Here is an 18,042-nt window from a genome sequence, read left to right as displayed (position 1 = left end):
AGGGAGCAGATTCAGTTCCAGTACCACAGACTCTCATCTTTCTCCCCAAATTTGTGCAGATTTTCCTCACTTGCTGTTTGTCCTCAGGACCATTTCCAGAGGCTGAAATGTTTTCATTTATTTTTTTGCTATAATCTTCACACCTTCGCTGGGGAGTGGGCAGCGGGGTTTTTTTGCGCTGTCATGCTGGAAGCCGATCTCATTTCTAATGATAGAGGAATCTGAGCCTGTTAAACGCTCGTGTGAAAAAGTCAGTGGTGGGGGCAGGTTGAATATGTGGGCAGAGATGGGACATCAGGGACGCAAGTCCTTTTAGGAGAACGTGGTGTCCAGGACACATTGGGGGTTCAGTGTCAGGTACGTGGGATGCGTCTCTGACGTCACAGGGGTCAGGGGACGGCTCGTCGGTGTTGTGGTCCCTGTCGCCGGCTCTGCTCTTCCTTGTGACAGGGACGAAGGTTGTGGGTCGGGGCGCAGCGGGGGCGAGGGGGATCGTGAGGCTCCCACAGCTGCTGGGAAGTGAGAGGGAGCCAGCGTTTCCAGGAAAATGCGTTAGGATTTGCAGTTAGGGGGCGGAGGGGAGGAGTCTCACATGTTTCAATTCGAGACTTTTCAGCAGACAGTGGTTATTAACTCGGCTCAGGATTCCCCGTTAATCTTGTTACACTGGTGGTGCATGGAGTCCCAGATGGATGGTGTGCTGGTCGATGGCGGCTTGAGGGGACGTCTGTTTCTCTATGTCCTCAACAGCACTAATTTCTTCTTGTCTTTTTGATGAGGGCCATTCTGACATCAGACAGATGTGAGATGATGTTTCACTGTGGTTTGATTTGCATTTCCCCGATGATCAGCGATGTTGAGCATCTTTTCATGTGCCTGTTGGCCGCCTGTATGTCTTCTTTGGAAAAATGTCTATTCATGCACTTTGCCTGTTTTTTAATCGGATTATTTGTTGGAGAAAAGGAAACCCTAGTACACTGTTGGGGGGAATATAAATTGGTACATACAGTATAGAGGTTCCTCAACAAATTAAATATAGAACCACCATATGGTCCATCCATCCCATTTCTGGGTGTGCATCCAAAGGAAATGACATCAGTATCTTGAAGGAGGTATCTGCACTATGTGCTCATTGCATTAGTCACAGGAGCCAAGACGTGGAAGTAGCCTAAGTGTTCGGTGACAGATGAATGGATAAAGAAAATGTGAGGGTCAGGAAATCCTGCCGCTGTGGCGACATGGATGAACCTGGCAGACGTTTATTCTAAGTGAAATAAGCCAGCCAGAGAGAGACAAATGCTGTGTGGCATCACTTATATGTAGAAACGAACACGCACAGAAGCTTATGTCATCGAGCAGAGAGAAGAATGGTGATTACTTGGGACTGGGGGAGGGGCGATGGGGAGACCTTGGTCAAAGGACCTGAACTTCCAGCTGTAGGACGAATAAGTTATGGGGAATCTAACATGCAGCGTAGTGACTACAGTGAATAATACCATATCGTGTCCTTTAAAGGTGCTGAGAGTAGGTCCCAAGTGTTCTCAAAGCACACACATGCACACATGCACACACATGAGTCACCTCTGTGAGGTGAGGGGCGTGTCCATTAACTCGATGGCGTGATCATCTCACAGTGTACACGTGTATCAAATCATCATGCCTACACTTTAGATTACAGTGTTATTGGTCACTTGCTCCTCAATAAACCTGAAATAAATATACCCAGGAGGCTTCCAGGGTCCATACTGATGAAAGCTGGCTTGGTCATATGTTAAAAGGTCATGGTTATTAGTTTAACCTTTTCGTCTTTACACGGATAGAGATGCTGTCGGAACAAATCTGGTCTAGGATCCCCGGAGGAGTTGGGTTCTGACCTGTTTAGTCCATGGGCTACAAGAACGAGGCCAGAGGAATGTGCTCTCTCACCGTCCCCCCGCCCCCCCGGCCTCTGGGCGGAGGGTTCTTTGCTCTCTGACTGTCATTTGCAAAGACCAGTTTCACGCTTGTCAGCCTTGAACTAGCAGCCATTCTGTTGTTGGAACGTCCGCCAGAGGGACAGGCTCTTCTCGGGGAGCGCAGGGCGTGCTGAGCTGGGGACCCGAGGTCCGGTGGTGCCGGATTTTCTCCATCAGGCCCCCCTCGTGCGGGACCTCGTGCTCCACTTCTCATTTGTGCTGAGGGTACCTTCCTGCTCTGAGGTCAGCCCTGCCGCGGTCGGTACCTGGCCCCAACCCTCTGGTTTGTCCCCCGTCTGTCCCATCTCGTCTCCGTGGTCCCTGGGGAGCAGAGCCCGCCTGAGTCTGTCAAGTCGTTATTTCTGCCACTAACGGCCCCCTCCCCCCCGCCGCAGTCTGTCCTTCTCCTACTTGGCAGAGTTCCAAGAGTGGATAAATGGCATCACTGATCTTCCCCACTCCATGCCGAAAAGACGTGATTGCTGCTGGGAAAGCATGTATTTGAGTCGTTGCTGCTGACAAACACCCCCAGAGCCTCTACTGGGAGCCTGTGGTCCTCACCAGCGCTCCCCCCTCCTCCAGGGGGGAAGGGCAGTGTCCTCCCGCCGGGGCTGCTCTCATCACCGGTGTCCCTGGCCCTCCTTCCTCCCTTTGACCTCTTTCTGTCAGGTTTGTCCCCTCTTCTCACTCCTTTGGCCGGATGACCACCCTGGAGCCCATCTCCACGCTTCTCGCCCTCGGCCCCGGCGGCCAGGCTACCCTCCTCCGCTGCCGTTGCCTTGTGGGTCCCGGGACAGCGTGCGGGCTCAGCTACAGGCTTCCGTCCCCGTGATGGAACATTCGTGTCCGCCACGGCCCTGGTAACACAGTGCGTACTGCTGGCGGGACTCTGCTGAGAACGTCACCCCTTTCCTGCTGCAGGTTCCGCGTCTTGACACGAACGAGCTCTCCTCCGAGCAGCGGCACCCACAGCCTGCATGCGCCGTGCTCACGCGTCGTGGGTCCCCCGGAGATGGCGCACAGCAGGCGGGGGCTCGTATGTGGCCCAACAGAGAAGTGTGATCTGCCCTCGCCCGCAGAGCCTCAGGGATCGTCCCAAGAACTGGCAAAAATTTCATGCAGCGTGACAACAGTAATAAATCTGATCTTACATACTTTAAGGTAGAATACTTCTTTTTAAAACAGTTCAGCAAAGGGACTTCCCTGGCGGTCCAGTGGTTAGTACTCCGCGCTTCTGCTGCAGGGGGCACGGGTTCTATCCTTGGTCGGGGAGCTAAGATCCCGCATGTCGAGTGGCACAGCCAAAAGAAAAAATAAGTAAAACAATTCAGCAAAGTTCTGCAACCTAGAATAGGGATTTTTACTTTTTAGAAAATTAATAGGCAATCTTTCCTTGAGCTGGAAAACTCTCTCCGGGCACTAATAGATCTGCGTGGACTTAGTCTCCCCACGAATCTCATTTATCCCTTGGTTTTAGGTGGGACATTTGCCCCCTATAGTTTGGCTGGTTGTAGGATATTTTATCAGAGAACCTGGTTCCTCTTCTGTTCCATGTTTCTCAGATTACTAGATTTTGAAAGCAAAATTGCAACTGAAACCGTTTAAGAAATACATCAGTAGAAATAAATGTAAAAGAACACAAAGTTTCCCCTCTCCTGACCGGCCCAACTCCCTTCTTATTGGTAACACTCAGTCTGTCGCTGTGATGTCCATGAATAACCTGTGAAATGTAACAAAAGATGTTAGCTGCCCCCCACCTGGCTGCATTTACTTGCTCAGGACGACTGCGTCCTTCCCACCAGCAGTCCCAGGGGTCTGTGTGGTCCCTGCGTCTAAGGCCAGGACTGAGCTGCTCTCTCCCGTCCGGGCCCTGGAACCTTGGTGTCGGGGGTCAGGCAGGACCTTTGTCTGTGATACTTGAAATGGCGCCTTAATAAATATTCTGAGTGAGAAATGCCTCCCTCCTGACACACGTGTGTGTTTCTACGCACACACTCATGGGCACCTGCACAAACGCACACACACCCACACCGTGTTAGCATCCGGTCACCCTGAGTGGCACCACCAGTGCGGACGGTGACCAAGACCCAGCGGGTTTATCTATCCAGGTGGCTTCTTGCGGGAGCTGGTGTGCGACACCCCATCTCTACTCCCTCCTCGTGCCCCGACGGCTGTCACTTCTGGTTGTTCCCACGGGGGCGGTTTTGCTCCGTCAGCGTCTCCGCTTCTGTCTGTGAGTCGAGCTCTGCGGACGGCAGGCTCCCTCACACTCAGCAGACGCACCACCCGCACCTGTGCTTCGCGTCCTTCCTGTGTCATCAGATGCGTGAGCCGTCGCCGCGGCGTCAGGACGCAGAAGCTCCGGCCCTCTGCCCGCGGTCCTCGCCCTCGTGCGGACTCAGGGCTTGGTAGGGTGGGTCCTGGGCACCGCGTGGGACGGACGGTTCATGGGCCCCCAAGCCACGGCGGGTGGAGCGTGGCCTGTCTTGTTTCCATCCCATGGCTGCACAGAAAGTTACAGTAACGATCCTTAGACGTTCATTTTCTCCTAGAAACGTTTAAGAAAAGCTGCCCCCCGCCATCAGGGGAGAATCTCCTCCTGCAGGATGTCGTGGGGGACGTCGGGGTGCCCGTGGTTACTGTCTGCCACCGAGATGAGATGCGAGTCCAGTGTTTCCTCACCTTCTCTGACCCTGAATCTCTCCCCGCCCCACCGTGGGAGTGTAATTTGAGAAACAGGGTCCCAGCCGCGTGGAGAGCTAGAAATCTGGTCGTCTCGGCTTCTGTGCTGTTGTGGTCACTTTCCTTCCCAGCCTCCAGAAGGCGTCGCTCTCCTCCACCCGCCTCGACCTCCCATCTGTGCTCTGCTCTCCTCGGGGTCGCGTCCCCTTGTGGACCTCTTTCCGCACAGTGCCCCTTCTCCAGGGGATGGAACACGTGCTCCTGGGCAGGGCCCCGTGGCTCCAGCCTCCCCAGCTTCCGGCGCTTCCCGGTCCCCCAGACGTGTTTCCCTGGTGGTAGTCTCCCCTTCTTCCTCTCTGTCTTCTTCCTCACTCCTTTCCCCCTTCTTCTCCCCCCTCCCGTTAGCGTCCTCACGTTTGGGGTCTGTGGGTCCATCCCCCCCCCCCGCCACGCACACCTTGGGGCTCAGGCTGCCCGTGGATGGCGCCCTCCTGTTCGGAGCCTTACGATGCTCTGGGCCGGGAACACGGGTATAAAGAGATGCAGCTGCAGCCCGCGGGGGTGGTGCTCCTGGCAGGGGACACAGTTAGTGCCATGTGGGAGAGGTGATAAAGGTGACCAGGACCTACGTGGCATGAAAAGTCAAGGAGGGTATTTGATTTAAGCTTAATTTGGGAAAATGCTCGAGATTTCAATAGACGGAAAAGAGGAAGGAAGGTTGCCGGGTTGGGGTTGAGAGGCTGCGAGTGTCCGAAAGGTCAGGCCGTGGGAAGGATGTAAAGGATGCAGCTGGGAAGCAGGTGCAGGCAGGACAGAGGCGCGGGCTTCCCTGTGTCTGTGCGGTCCTCCTGGGCCATCAGGTGGCAGGCGGGCTGGAGGAGGTCAGCCGGGGTCGTGACCCTTTCACCCCCAAATGCGGGCGGCCTCAGGGCTGTGGGGGAGGGGAGCCCCTCATCCGCGGGAGTCTCAAGGGGGCTTCCCCGAGCAGGCGGGGAGGCAGTCTGGGAGCCCACGAGGGCCTCAGGAGGGGGCGGGTCCCAGGAGCACCTGGCGGGCGTGGGAACGTCTAGGGTACACGATGGGTAAGGACGCGGGACCGAGGGTCCCGTCGCAAAGGGAATTGTGGGACACGTTCTGGAGTGAGGAGCATCCGTCCCGCAGTCGACCCGGGGCTGGGGAAGGACAGGAAGACATCCCAAAGGTTCCGACACGAGGCTGGGGTGCGGTGGGGAAACTCCTAAAGCTCTCAGCTGACCGCGGGGGAGCTGTCGCGTAACAGCGCCGCAACGTGTGGGTGAAGAGGCCGCCTCGCACCCGATAGGACGGCTGCCGTCAGAAAACCAGAAAATAGCAGGTGTGTTGAGGATATGGAGAACAGGGACCTCGTGCGCTGTCGGTGGGAGCGCCAGGCAGTGCAGCCACCGTAGAAGCCAGCGTGGAGGTTCCTCGGAAGATTACGAGTAGAACTGCCGTACGATCGAGAGATGTACCCGCAGAACCGAGAGCAGGGAGGCAGGTCCCTGTCCCCCGTGTCCTGGCAGCTTCATTCACGGCAGGAGAACGGTGGGTTAATTATGAGGAGTCGGCCACGCGATTATGGAGGCTGATGGGTATGTACACATAGATGTGTATGTTCACATACAGCCACACACCTGCACACGTGCACACGCAGTGTTTGTACATCCTGTTATCCAGTTGGTTCTGCTTCCCTGGAAAACCCAACCAGCGCGGCAGTTTTCTCCATTCTGTAGAAAAACACTCTGGAACAGCCCTGAAGGATGGTTTCCTGCCTTTTAACCCAGAAAAGGCGATCGATTAAGTGAACATCTTGGTTACATATGGTCCGGGCACTCAAATTTTCTTACGCTGCAGATAAATTGAATAACATTTAGTTAAATAGATGGGACCGGTATGCACCCTTGTCTACAGTAGAAAAGTAGGAAAGAGGATCGTGAAAGGAGACGGGGGCGGAGGCAGAGCGAGCCTCAGGGGCCTGGGCAGGGTCGCCTGGCAACCGGGACGGGATCCCTTTGAGCAGAGACTGGTCCTCCAGGTAGGAGGCTGTGGTTTCCTGATGGAGCCCAGCGCCCTGCGGCCTGTGTCTGTGACCTGGGAGCCACATGTCCTGGAGGGTGATGGAGCCCACCCTGTGATGGGTGCTGGCCCAGCTCTGGGCCCTGGCCATCCCTCAGGGTGTCCCTTCCTCGGGGACGAGGCTGCCCTGCCTCTTCACCCTCATCTGAGAGCAGCTGGTGAATCCAAGGAAGGTTCCAGCCTCTTGGGAGGCTCCACGTTCCACGGATCCGACCGAGGCTTTGAAGGTGCAGGGGGGCCTCTGTTCTCGCTGAGCAGGTGGAGACAGGCCGTGTAGACACCATGAGGCCGTGCAGGAGCAGGTGTGGTTAAGGAGGGCCCATGGTGTTGATTTTGAGATCCCTGTTAGACATCCCGGGGTGGCAGCAAGCAGGCAGCGGGACATGGTTCTGAATCCAGGAGAGAGAAGGTTACGGCTGAGGTGGAGAAGCTGAGTCGTCAGGTGGTTTAGGGCCCAGGGAGGATGACCTGGGCCAAGAGCACAGACGGGAAGAGGCAGAGGCTCCAGAGCTGGGAGGCCAGGAGGAAGAGAAGGCCAGCAGAGCGGGGAGGGGACACCCCGGCCTGGGAGGTGACCCTGAGCGGAGTGGATTCGGTGGGGTTCTGGGATCGAAATCCCAGGGTTCCTCTCAGAAGCTCATGGGGAGGGGCAGGAAGAAGACAGGTAAGGGGTGAGGTACTTATTTCATAACATTGAACGTGGAATTCTTTGGATTTTCAAAGAAATCAACCACCATTAGTTTTACAAGAATAATGGAGCTATTTGAAGCCCCCAAAGCATATTTCAAATGTCGGTGGCCTCCACTTCCTTTGAATTCCGTGGACTGAATTCTCTGGGACCAGATGACCCCACATCAAGCCTCCCGTTACTGGGAGGCTACAGGACCACGAATTTAAGTATCTGTCCTTTTTCAGTGATCTGTTAAAAAAGTTAGAAATGGTGTTTCTTCTCATCATTTAAATTGTTAGGCCTTTTCAGATCTGTTTATACGAATATAAGTTCTCAATTAGCTCTTAATTAGCTCTTAACCTCCTCAACCAACAGTTCCTGAAATTTAGAAAAAGCTGCAGTGAGCGCTGGTGTTGTGAAACAGCGAGTCCAAACTCGTTCTGCGCCAACGTCCGCTATTTTTAAGCTCAGATGAATGTTCTGTAAAAAGTTAAATGGTCTCTTTGATAAGAATGGAAATATCTTGGTCATTTTCCACTTGTAACGGGGAGGATGATTTTGGACAAAATGCATGTGTGTGTATGTGTGTGTGCGTGTGTGCGCATACGTGTGCCCGCTTGTGTGCGTGTGCACGTGTGTGTGCATGCACGTGTGTGCGCACATGTGTTTTGGAACTTTCTATCCATGGCTTCCCCTCTGCAGTCAGAGGACATGATAATAAAGGGTCTTCTGTGCTTCACGTTCAGAAGTCGAGCCTTTGACTCTGTGAGGCTTGAAGTCAGGCCGTCCTGGGGGGCAGAATCTTCCAAACCCTAGAGACCCTGTCGCACACCAGAGTCACCTCCTCAGACCCCAGAGGCTGGTTCTGAGCTCCACTTAGCGGGCGGGGGTCGTGTTCGGATTCCCACTGCCAGGAAGAGGGGAGCCTCAGGGTGACCCTGGAACGAGCAGTGCCCGCTCTGGTCACCTCCAACGGAAGGTGCTCAGTGAGGGAGGGAGCGAAGGGCCCCACCCGACAGGGCTCCACACGGGCACGGGGAGGGGTGGCGAGAGGGGCCGCAGATCCCCCCGTGTCCTCCTGCTGTGTCCAGGCCCTCCGGGGACTGGGTGAGGCCCCCCACTGGGGAGGAAGACCTGCTTTACTGGGTCCGCTGGGTCATGCTGGTCTCACCTAGAAACACCCTTAGACTCGCCCGGGGGGACGTTTAATCTGGACGCCGCAGGGTTGGTCAAGTTGTGCGTAAAATTCCCGTGCACGGACCAAGTCTTGAGGACGTTTCTGAGCGGAGGGAAGCGCACAGGTTGGGGCTGAGCACGGCCTGCCTGCTGTGGGGAGGAGGGTGGGGCTGGCCTTGGAGGCCAAGCTCAGGGCCCCCCCCCAGAGAGGGCATCCAGGAGAAAAGATGGCATTTCTGGCCAGAGTTCTGATGGCGCAGAGGCCTCTGGGCGGGGTCCCGCGTGCCCTGCCCCCTCTCGGAAGGTGGTTCCCTGAAGGGGGCGGGGTCCCGCGTGCCCTGCCCCCTTTCGGACGTGGTTTTCTGAAGGCTGGGAAGTGCCCCGGCCGTGCCCCCGGCTTGTGCGGCTCTCACAGCACGTAAAGATCCAGCCAGCAAACCACAGCTCTGCTGGGGGCTGAGTCCGGGGACGCCGCCCTGCCCTGTCCGGAGCTGTGGGCCTGGAGAACCGTCCCCACGGATGCTGAAGGGGCGGAAGCTCTGCTCGGACTCCCGGTGTCTCGGCACCCCCCGGCCTCCTCGCGGCTGGTACCTGATGGAGAGGATGCCCAGGCAGGGGCTCCATCCTGGCTCTGATGGGGCCGCGTGGACCCCCAGCCTCCTGGGTTGTTTCTGTGCAGCTGAGAGCGCCCCCGCCATGAAAGCAGACAAACCTCGTGTGGCCTCAGCGAGGCGTTTGCACTGCAGCCCTGGGCACGGCTCCCTGGGGACCTTCTGCCCGTGTGGTAGGGCCAGCATGTCGCGGAGCTGGCACGCGTCGGGGCCTCCTGGACCCTCAGCAGACCTTCGCGGAGGGCCGGGGGGTTGGGGCCACAGGGGTGTGACGCGGTGGAGGGCCCCGTCTGTCCACATCGGTGTGTTTCTGTGAGTGACACAGCACACCGTCCTCCCCATTGCCTCCCCGCCCCGGACTAGAGGAGAGGCCTGTGTTGTTGCCCTGAAAGTAGCGCTTCTGTCGTTGGAAGGGACATCAGCGCAGGTTTTCATGTTTTCTTAGTACTGTAGCAGTGGAAAGGGGCGATTCATTCCATCTGGTGAGTTGATTTTTAATTTGTGTGTTCATATTTATCTTTTTATTACACAGCATGCTATTAAATCATAAAGTCTTTCCTTGGTGTGTCTGTGAACGTTTGTTTTGCAGAGTAGCTCATAGATCGCATTTCAGCCTGAAGGGCTGAGACTTGGTTGGTGAAGTCACCCCAAGTCTTAGTCTGATTGATTATGAACCACTGTCCTCTCCTTTCCTCCCAGAGAGGCCAGCCAGCCCCGCAGAACAAAAGGCCCTGTCTTTCTGCTTGGAGTAGGGGGCATGGGGCAGCAGTGTCTGTTACTTTGTGATGAAATGAGAAATGCCTCAATTTCTGGTAAAATATATGCATTTTCAAAAAGACTTTTTTTTTTTTAAAAAATCTTTATTAGAGTATAGTTGCTTTACAGTGGTGTGTTAGTTGCTGCTGTATAACAAAATGAATCAGATATACGTATACATATATCCCCATATCCCCTCCCTCTTGCGTCTCTCTCCCTCCCACCCTCCCTATCCCACCCCTCTAGGTGGTCACAAAGCACCGAGCTGATCTCCCTGTGCTATGCGGCTGCTTCCCACTAGCTATCTGTTTTACATTTGGTAGTGTATATATGTCCATGCCGCTCTCCCACTTCATGAACAGTTTTAGGTTCACAGCAAAATTGAGGGTGAGGCACAGAGATTTCCCTGTCCCCCGGCCCTCCCCCAGCCCACTGTCACCATCCCCACCAGATGGGACATTCATTACAATCCACGAACCTACAATGAATGATACATCATCTTCACCCAGAGTCCCTGGCTTACATCAGGGCTCACTCTTGGCGTTGAACATTCTGTGGGTTTGACAAATGTATAGTGACTTGTATCCATCATTACAGAGTCATAGAGAGTAGTTTCACTGCCCTAAAAATCCTCTGTGCTCCCTCTTTTCACCACTGATCTTTTCACTCTCTCCACAGTTTTGTCTTTTCCAGGATGTCATAGGGTTGAATCATACAGTCTGTAATCTTTTCGGATTGGCTTCTTTCACTCAGTCGTATGCATTGAAGTTTCCTTCATGTCTTTTCATGGCTTGAAGGCTCAGTTCTTTTTAGCTGAATAATATTCCATTGTCTGGAGGGACCACGGTTTATTTATCCATTCACCCACTGAAGGACACCTTGGTTGCTTCCAAGTTTTGGCATTTGTGGATAAAGGGTGTAGGGTTTTGTGTAGACCAAGGTTTTCAGTTCCTTTGGGTAAATACCAGGGAGCTTGACTATTGGATCATAGGATAAGAGTATGTTTACTTTTATGAGAAACCCCCAGACTGTCTTCCAAAGTGTCTGTGCTGTTTGCATTCTGATAGGTGTGTAGTGGTGTCGCACTGTTGTTTTCATTTGCATTTCCCTGATGACATACGACGTGGAGCATCTTTTCTTGCTTACTTGCCATCTGTATGTCTTCCTTGCTGAGCTGTCTGTTAAAGTCTTTGGACCATTTTTTAATCGGGTTGTTTGTTTTCTTGTTATTGAGTTTGAAGAGCTCTTCGTATATTTTGGATCACAGGTTTTATCACATGTGTCTGTTCTCCCAGCCTGTGGCTTGTCTGCTCATTCTCTTGACAGCATCTTTCAGAAGGTTTTAATTTTAATGAAGTCCAGCTTATCAATTATTTCTTTCACAGATCACGCCTCTGGTGTTGTATCTAAAAAGGCATCACCATACACCCAAGTCATCTGGATTTTCTCCACGTTATCTTCTGGGAGTTTTATAGTTTTGCCTTTTACGTTTAAGCTGTGACCTACTTTGAGCTTATTTACGTGAAGGGTGTAAGGTCTGTGTCTAGATTATTATTATTTTTCTGCACACGATGTCCAGTTGTTCCAACACCGTTTGTTGAAGAGACTGTCTTTGCTCCATTGCGTTGCCTTCGCTCCTTTGTCAAAGGTCAGTCGACTATGTTTATGGGGGTCTCTTCTGTTCCACCGATCCATTTGTCTCTTCTCTCACCAGCACCACACTGTTTTCATTACTGTCACTTAAATATAAGCATTTGCCTCATTCTTAACTCCTTATTGCATGTCCCTTTATAAACATAAAGTGACTCTGGGTCAGGGCTGGGTTTGCTCGGATTTTGTTCTAGCTTTTAACTGTGTGTTTGCTTTTATCTGGATTTACTGGGTGTGTGTGTTGAGTAAGTAGGTGAAGCCTGAGTTTCTAGATGTGTCTAAATTGTAATGAGATAGATGTAAAAATGTCTAGTAGAAGTACATGAATTCAAATAGGGTCTTGGTCGTTTTAAATTTTCTCTCCTTAAGGACATTTTAGTACTGCTTTCCTGTAGTTGTAAAAATCATTGTGCAGACTTACCATGCACTACTTTATGTGAGTTAATTGTAAGTTCATTTAATTTACACGTGTACATACTATAAAAAGAGAAGTAGTTTTAAGAGGCTTATGATAGAGGGTAGAGTCAGCTGCTTCATACCCCCTTCATACCTTGCCCTGGACCCAGAGACGCCGTCCCCATTCTTTCACCGTTTCCCCCTCCCCTGACTTCCCGCTGCGGCCGGGGGAGGCTGGGGCTCCCCCTCCCCAAATGCCCAATGTGGCTACATCCTGACTTTGGGATAAATTAATAGTTAGTACTTATATCACATTAAATTGATAGGATTGTGCCTTTTTGGTAACATCTTTCATTCACCGTTAATTGCCTTTTTTAAAAGGCCTGGCTTTCTCTTTAATGTCTCCATCGCATTTTCACCTCTTTCCTGCGTGTCCAGCCTCAGCCTGCTGTCCGTCTGGGCAACATCCCCTCCCCCACCCCGCGTGCTGGCCCACCGCCCAGGCGCCACGTTGGGACCCCTGACCCTCCGTGACACCCCCGCCTCTGGACCCCTCGGGTCCTCGCGGCGGCCACAGAGAACGTCCTCTGGCAGGAGCCTCTTGGGGGTTCGGCGGGTCATTTAGGAAGACCTGGTTCTCCTCCTTGGCCCTTCCTCTCTCTTTCATCCATGGCCGATGTTGGGGGCAGTTTCCCCTAGAATTTCCAAGGCCCTGTTCCCACATTTCCTGGCATCCAGTGTCGTGCACTTGGGTGCGTTTGGAACCCTCCTTTTGTGCTCAAGTTTCCCTGTAGTGTGCGTGAGGCTGGTCCTTCTGTGTTGGGCGCCCTGGGGTCCTGTCGTCTGAAATTGTCCCTTAGACACGGGGCCTGCTGTGGCTTGTCGGGTGCTGTCTTCCCTTTTGCTTCGTGGACCTTTCATTCTGGATGAGCTGTTGGTCAGATACTCCGGGGATGGCCAAATACGTTTCTGTTCTCTCTTTTTTTCTCCTAACTCTCTGTATTTTTTTAAAAATCTACCTTCTGACTGATTTCCTTGAATATTTTTCAACTCTTTATTTTTCTGTAAAAAAAAATTGGTTCTCCTGTTTTTAACTTCCCGAAGCTCCTTGTTGTTCTGTGAATTTTCTTTTCATAAACTTAACATCTTTTTCTTGAGTCACGGACGAAATATCTTCTCTCGCTTTCTGAAATATTAATTATCATTATTTGAAATGTTCTCTTTTCCCCTGTAATGTTGCGCTTTTCTCTCATTCCAGTTTTCTGTCTGTTTTAGTGTCTCTCACAGTGGGAGTTTTCTTTAACTGTGTGGTAATCCTCAGCTGTAAGTCCTAATTAAGTGAAAGATTAAAATTTACGGACAACGTTTTGGTGGATGAGTGGGGCTTGTTGGCTGGTGGAATTGACCACACAGGGACCTGATGGGAAGCCAGAGTTTCCATTTGGAGGCCCACGTCATAGGGGGTATTTTTCTGTTTTTCAGAGGAGAATGGAAGGGTGAGGGTAGGTGGCGGGAAGCCCAGCCCCTCTCGTTCCGGAGGAAGGTGGGAGGAGGGCTCAGGGGAGCCAGCCAGCCATTAGCTCTCCTGTCTTCAGCCAGGGCTCCGCTGGAGCCTGCGCTGCTCTGGCTTCCCCTAGTTCAGCTCGTTCTCTGGTGGCTGGAGAGGGGCTGGGCTGCGTGTGTGGGCACCTGGAGGGGCCGCACTGGGTGAAGGTTTCCAGCGGCCTCGCTCCTGCCCTTGGGGCCCCTGCAGGCACCTCTCCGGAGGCGGCCGGGTCCCCGACTGCCAGCTCTTCTGAGAGAGCCGTGTATCTCACAGAGACACGCTGCAGCCTCTTTCTTCTGTGCTCGCCCATCCTGTTCTTTCTGTGCCTGTGGATTTTTACTGTGGTCACTCTGCCCACTCAAAACTTGACCACGCGCACCGACGGGACGGTTTCATTAGACACGTGGCCGTGTTGCTTGGGCGCAGCCTGGGCGCCGGTGGTTCTTCGGGCTGAGCAGGTGAGCAGTGCTGGGAGCTCGTTAGACGTGCGGTGTCTGTGTGCGTGCGTGTGTGTGCACACACGTGTGTTTAAAGGCGCAGCAGAAATCCACGGAGAATTTGGAGCAGAAACCTTGTTATCAGGTGTCCTGAGGTATAACTGGTATACAAAGCCGGCGCACATTCAGGGCACACGGTTTGTTGCGTCTGGACACTTGTACACGCCTGTGAGCCCCTCGGCACAGTCAAGGTCGTGGACACCCGCGTCTCCAGGAGGTTCCTCACGCCCGTTTTTGTGGGGAGAGCACCTCGCGGGGTGCAGACAGTGCCGCTGAGGGGGCGCCCCCTGCAGTGGGTCTCGGGGACACCACCCCACCACGGGAAACCTGGAGGAAAGCCCAGGTGCTGAGAGGAATGTGACTTCCGGGGCTCTGGCCCCTAGTCCCCGACGGGATCCCTGCAGTCTGCATACGGCCCCCGGCGATACCCACGCAGGCGGTTTCTGCCCCTTGGCTGGTGTGACTTTACCGGTTTTGGTCCTTGTAATTCCTGTCCAGGCCTGCCGGGTGATGGCCCAGGGTTTGAACGCCTGCCCGGAGCAGTCCTGACCTGCACCCCAGCTCTGGCCCTCCTGCCGCAGCCTCGCCCGCGCCCGTGCTCACGAGCAGGGTTGTGTGCGGTGATGGCCCCGACATCCGGGGCATTGACATCGCCTGCCCTTGAGCACGTCTGTCCCATCCACTCTGGCCGGTGTCCTCCTCGTGTGCACTCGGTCCACCCTGATGGCTGCCTGGGAGGTGAGAGCAGAGACACGGGGCCCACGTGTGTGCTGCGCCCTCCATCCGGGCAGCGGCTTCGGGGCCTCCACCCTTCAAAGCCAGAGGCACCGAGCATCCTTGGCCTGCGGGGAGCTGAGCAGAGAGCACCAGGGGTCACAGACAGGATTCGCCCAACCTTCACGGGGAGACGCCAGCAGGCACCGGACCTCCGTGTTCCTGCTACCACCACCTGTGAGCAGCATCCCCACACCCTCGTGGGACCGGTCGTCCTGGCGACACGACGTGGTGGGGGCGGCTGTTAGGAGGTGACGTGGCCTCTTCTGGGGACTAAGCTAAGGTGGCTTCGCCAGCGTGCCATTGGACTGAACATGTAGTAACGTCCTGACACTGAATTGCCATCTGCATCTCACAGTGGAACAGTGTTATTTCCTGTTTAAACAGCATAGCTTTTCACTTGTCCACGAGCCTCAGGGACCGAGGGGGTCCAGTCAAAAGTGGCGTATTGATTGGAGCCCACCTGGCTTCCTCATGAGGCCGACGAAAGTGATGACACGGGAAAGAAGGGCCCAGAGAGCAGAGGATGGTCAAGGAACAAGAGCAAAACTCAAAAAACCTTTATATTTGGAAATAATTCCAAATGTAAGAGTTAGGAAAAGAAAACCAGGACCCAGAGTCAGAGGGTGCCGTGTAGACAGAGGATGCCGTGTAGATGGCGGGTGCTGTGTAGCTGGCAGCGGAGGCTCCTGCTGTACAGGGGTCTTTCCCTCGGCCCCGCCCACTTCCTCTCACAGAGATGCTCATTTTGGTCACGCCTTTCTCGGGTGTAATTATTACTCTTTCGCATCCCTTGGGGCTCTGCGGGGATTCTTTTTTTTCTTTTTTTAACATTTTTATTGGGGTATAATTGCTTTACAATGGTGTGTTCGTTTCTGCTTTATAACAAAGTGAATCAGTTATACGTATACATATGTTCCCATATCTCCTCCCTCTTGCGTCTCCCTCCCTCCCACCCTCCCTATCCCACCCCTCCAGGCGGTCACAAAGCACCGAGCTGATCTCCCTGTGCGGGGATTCTTTAAAACCACTCAGATCTCCTCATCAAAACCCCCCCAGCTTTAGCACCCATCGACTGTTCTTGTCTGATCCCACGTTTACGACAGTGATTAGGCCATAGTCTTAACTATGGATAGGTAAGCCAAGGAGCGTCCCTCTGGAAGTGGGTGTGTCGGCTTTGGAATCAGAAGGGATGCAGATTTACAAGGAGCCCAGGATGTGAAGTGTGTGTGTGTGTGTGTGTGTGTGTGTGTGTGTGTGTGTGTTTGCACAGTTGGACATCAAGGGCTGGGAGAGATGAGTGTCAAACATGGTCCCAGGGTTTCTTGTCTCGACGTAGTGGCATCGTGAGAGCGTGGAAGGGAAGGGAATCATTATTCTGGAGAAAAACTTCTGCATTCATTGAACATGTTTACTAGAGCCTGTTGTATACTCAGCAGACCCTGCGCTGGTCGAGGGCAGCGTTGAGACTGCAGCGTCTTTGCAACACCCGCTTCTCCCCTCCACTGCCCGATTCATTTGCTCCAGGGGGGCGTAACGCATGCTTCCTGGCTGAGAAGGTTGGGGTTTGTAATCGGGGAGGTCTGGGGAATGGTTGCAGCCTCATGGGTAGATCTTCCCACAGAGATCTCTTCAGTCACAAATTCTTTTTAAGTCTGCGCTTTGCAGTTACCTTACAGCGCTGACGTTTCTTGGGAAAGCCATTTTTCATTATTTTCACCTTCCTTTTGCTTATCAAATAAGATATTTCCTTCACCTTTTACTGCCGAACTGTGTGTGTAAACACAGGCTTTTCTTTCACATCTTCTTTGTGACTCATCCTTGATAAAAGCGTCTTGGCTTAGATCCTAGAAGATGGACCCAAGGAACTGCCCCATGAAGCCTCCATATTCAGGCTCTAATTGCATCTCGTATTTTAAAAGCCATCACAGAATTGGAGGGCCCATTTGCCTTCTTGTAGACATCCCGAGCGCAGCTTTCAAGGTGCTTTGAGGACCCATTAGAGACATACATTAAACAGAACTCCATTACCGTCCCGGGAGCAGCATATATGATCAGTGCACTTACCTAATCTGATTAACCTCTTTGATGAAAAATGTATGTATCAGAATTTTTCAGTACTGTTTAATTTGTTAGATCGTTCTGGGCATGTTGACTGTGCAACATTGAATGGCCTTATTAGAAAAACACTTGCAACGGTTAATGAGACGCCTCTCTCCACCTGAATGATAACCACATGTCTTTTATTTATTTGTTTTGAAACAGGTTTTGCCCGGCATTCTGCAGAAGCATTGCTGTATCTTACCAGACAGGAACACAGGTAAATGCATTTTGTTCTTCTGGTTTGAGATTCTTGGTGTTATATCCGTGGAAAATTGAGAAATGTGATTGCATAATTTAGATATCTTGGTTTTCTAAGGTGGTTGTCTTATATATTGACTGAAACAAGCAAAAAACAAACGGATGATTCAGTTCTACAGTGAGTTGTGACTGGAGCTCAGAGACCTGTTTTTATTTGAAGAAGGAAATAGATTCAGAGGATTGTTGCCTTGGATTTTGAAGGGAAACCGGTCGTCTTATAAAGCTGAATATCTTAATTTCAAAGTTGTTTCCGTTGTGGATGGTATTTATTAAGGCAAACCACATTGTTGGCTAGCGTGGCGTGGCTTTGGGGCCTGTTTGCAGTCAAGGCTTTCCTTGCAATCAGGGTAGGAACTGGCCAGGTATCATGTTTTTCAAACCTCGAGGACCTCAATGAATCAAACAATAGGATGGATATCTTGAAGTGGGAGATTCTCTGACCCTGTGATTTCTCATTGTCAGGCAGATGTATGTGCGGTTAGAGGTTGTAAGTAAGGTGGTTTGCATTACTTTTAAGGAAACACGATGGAGGGAAAAAAGTCTGAAAAAAAATCCTTTGGAACTTCGCTGTTTTCAAGTTAAACAAAGAGAATTGTTTATGTGAAGCGTGTTATCCTGTGGATCTGGGTCTCACTCGCTCTAACTTAAAGTGTTTTATTCAGAGACTCAAGTCCTGAGGAAAAGATCGAGATGCTGCTTCTTTTTTGCACAGGGTTTTATCAGAGTTTATTCATTTCTAGAATCAGTTGTGTCCTGCCAAGTATGTCTGTCTGTGTCCCAGGATACTTTTGCGGGCTATGAAACAGAGGCTTCTGACATTTCCTTATGTGTTTTCTAGCTAAACAGAATGAATCAGAATGGGCTCTTCTGTGAT

At 52.5% G+C, this 18,042-nt stretch overlaps 1 long non-coding RNA gene across 1 annotated transcript in view; it reads left to right on the top strand.

The window, feature by feature from the left end:
* LOC117310020 (uncharacterized) overlaps positions 1-18,042 on the top strand; it is a 233,638-nt gene that overhangs the window by 147,897 nt on the left and 67,699 nt on the right. Inside the window, exon 3 of the long non-coding RNA XR_004524285.2 lies at positions 17,073-17,127. This is a non-coding gene — a long non-coding RNA (uncharacterized lncRNA). The remainder of the gene's footprint in view (positions 1-17,072; positions 17,128-18,042) is intronic.

Source organism: Tursiops truncatus, chromosome 21, assembly GCF_011762595.2.
Source record: "Tursiops truncatus isolate mTurTru1 chromosome 21, mTurTru1.mat.Y, whole genome shotgun sequence".
Taxonomy (NCBI): domain Eukaryota; kingdom Metazoa; phylum Chordata; class Mammalia; order Artiodactyla; family Delphinidae; genus Tursiops; species Tursiops truncatus.
This window is presented reverse-complemented; position numbering and strand designations above follow the sequence as displayed.